Source organism: Schistocerca cancellata, chromosome 3, assembly GCF_023864275.1.
Source record: "Schistocerca cancellata isolate TAMUIC-IGC-003103 chromosome 3, iqSchCanc2.1, whole genome shotgun sequence".
Lineage (NCBI taxonomy): Eukaryota > Metazoa > Arthropoda > Insecta > Orthoptera > Acrididae > Schistocerca > Schistocerca cancellata.
In genome coordinates this window covers 826128768-826131839 of record NC_064628.1, presented here as the reverse complement: position 1 = coordinate 826131839, position 3072 = coordinate 826128768, and the positions used below count along the sequence as shown (strand labels likewise).

Here is a 3072-nt window from a genome sequence, read left to right as displayed (position 1 = left end):
TTGTGAATCCACGCCATACAGTCACACAGGGAGTGTTAATGGCTCCTCGTACACAACACGCGGTTTAACAGTCTAACAGATTTCGCAGTTCTGTGTATTCATTGGACCCTGTAGCGTAAAATTTGCTTCGTCACTCTATAGAATATTGTTCGGCCACATGTCATCAACATTGATCCAAGCCAGAGCAATTTAGAACGCTGCTGTGGATCATAGGGGTTTCAGTTGTTGCACCGTCTGCATCTTGTTCGAGTGCCGATGTAAAATAGACCGCAAAACTTTCCGGAGGAGGAGGAGATTGGTGTTTAACGTCCCGTCGACAACGAGGTCATTATAGACGGAACGCAAGCTCGGGTGCGGGAAGGAAACCGGCCGTGCCCTTTCAAAGGAACCATCCCGGCATTTGCCTGAAGCGATTTAGGGAAATCACGGAAAACCTAAATCAGGATGGCGGGAGACGGGATTGAACCGTCGTCCTCCCGAATGCGAGTCCAGTGTGCTAACCACTGCGCCACCTCGCTCGGTGCAAAACTTTCCGACTGATGACCATGGGATAGACAATTCTCGTGATACTGAACGAGCCCTAGCGCTACCCGAGGCAAGTCCTGTGTATTCATTTACAGAAACAGCAACCTCGTCGATAACTTCCACCCGGATAGGACGCGTTCTTCTTCCAGGTGCCACACCAAACTCACCCGTGTTTTCGAATTTCATTATTATCTTCTTTAGACCATTTAATGACATCGGACATCTCCTGAGATCTTTCAGTCGGCGATACTCTCTCAACGCAGCGTTGCAATACCTGCCGTCTAAATAAAACAGTTTCACTAACAGGAGGCGGTCTCTCTTCTTGATGACCATAGCGGCCAATCACGGTATGTATGTCCAAAGGAACTTTGCATCGTAATCAGAATAACACAGGCACTGCAATATCGTATTTATGCGCCGATACCGTGCAAGCGACTTTTAAGTAACGATGTGTGAGCAGTAAGGGAATATACAGTATGTAATGAATGTAGGAGTGCCGGCCGTAGACGCTTGATTGATGACATATGGTAGTGTGGGTTTGGCAGTGAGTCGTGCGCGGATAGCAAAATGGCAAGGCGACCACTCACGATAAACGGGAAATCGGGGTTCGGGTCCTCGTCCGGCACACATTTTCATTGTCGTCATTCCATTCCACGGCTGATAGCTGGCCTTATTTGCAATTGCCAATTCATTTCATGCACGTTATGGCTTGTCAAACACAGCGCCAGATTTGTACCTGGTTGCTACAGCTGGAACTAATTTGTTTTCCGGCGTAAATCGGTTCCGAATTAATGTATTAACATACCTACCAAGTTTCACCACCATAGAATAATTACAGACCGTACTGGACATTCGGTATTATGTAATCTTGGCTCACGTAATTTCTTAGTTGTCTATCGTGATTGCAGCTGTTGGTAAAATCATGTTCAACATAGCTGCTATAAAGTCTGGTATGGAATATTAAAAAGTCGTAGGTATTGCTTCACATAAACCAACGATAGTCAACATTATTGTGAGTGAGGTTGCGCTGCATATGCCGCGTTACGCGTTGCTCGTGAATGATTAGTATTAGTTTTCACTGATTCCAAAGTGTTTCAAAACAGTAATAGTTAACTCGCTATCATATCGTTATTGTGGTATCTTCATTTGAGTTTCCAAGTGTGTGTTTACCGTTGCTGCCTAAACACACGTCAGTCCTTGCTACACAGTATCGTTTTCAACCAGAAAGGTACAGATTCATGACTTTTGTTGCAGCATGAGATAGTTTCCATATGCAGCAATCCAATACCTAATATTTCAACCAATTTTAGTTATGTAATTCATTAAATTCATTAAAATACTGGCTGACTACTCTAAATTAATTACTCTTGAATTAAATGACTGTTTGCGATCGTAGTTATACAACATATTTAATTGTTCGACAACGATAAATGATAATCTTATTGGCATTCTTTCAGAGGAAGTTTATTTTTCGGAATCGATGCCTTGTCTGTCAAGGACAGCCCATTGGGTTGCACGAGTCATTAATATACGGCGGAGTGTGGTTAGGTTATATGATCTATGTTGAGAACGTCTAAGAGGTAGAGGAAAATAAATAATGGATTGGCGAACAGAGTTGTGAGAAAGATACAATAACTCAGTATTTAAAATGAATAGGATGTGGGGCTGTACATGAAGCCAGGTGAACGGATGGTGGATGGGGCAACGAATGTATTTGTTGGTTTCCACAAGACCAGGAAAGGCAGAGACAGCGACCTAATGGAAAACGGGGGACGAAATTTTAAGTTATGTTGTAGCAACATGGACGAGTGCTCCTAAATATCATAACATACGGTATGTTCGACCGGTTCGAGAACATTTTTCTAAAGAAGCGACATATCGTTTGACGCCGCTCGTCCTGTTCTTTCAGTCATTACATGCCTTTCCTTCGGCAAGCTGTTTAAAAGTATCTCTAAATCTACACTACTCGCCATTAAAATTGCTACACCAAGAAGAAATCCAGATGATAAACCGGTATTCATTGGACAGATATATTATACTAGAACTGACATGTGACTACATTTTCACGCAATTTGGGTGCATAGATCCTAACAAATCAGTACCCAGAACAACCACCTCTGGCCGTAATAATGGCCTTGATATGCCTGGGAATTGAGTCAAACAGAGGTTGGATGGCGTGTACAGGTACAGCTGCCCATGTAGCTTCAACATGATACCACAGTTCATCAAAAGTAGTGACTGGCGTATTGTAGCGAGCCAGTTACTCTGCCACCATTGACCAGACGTTTTGAATTGGTGAGAGATCTGGAGAATCTGCTGGCCAGGGCAGCAGTCTAACATATCCTGTATCCAGAAAGGCTCGTACAGGACCTGCAACATGCGGTCGTGCATTATCCTGCTGAAATGTACGGTTTCGGAGGGATCGAATGGATTGTAGAGCCACGGGTCGTAACACATCTGAAATATTACGTCCACTGTTCAAAGTGCCGTCAATGCGAACAAGAGGTGACCGAGACGTGTAACCAATGGCACCCCACACCATCACGC

At 43.9% G+C, this 3072-nt stretch overlaps 1 non-coding gene across 1 annotated transcript; it reads right to left on the bottom strand.

Annotated features, from left to right (window-relative positions):
• Positions 1-445: 445 nt before the first annotated feature.
• Trnaa-cgc (transfer RNA alanine (anticodon CGC)) lies at positions 446-518 on the bottom strand. Its single transcript has one exon. It is a non-coding gene; the product is annotated as a tRNA-Ala (tRNA).
• Between the last annotated feature and the right edge of the window lie 2554 nt (positions 519-3072).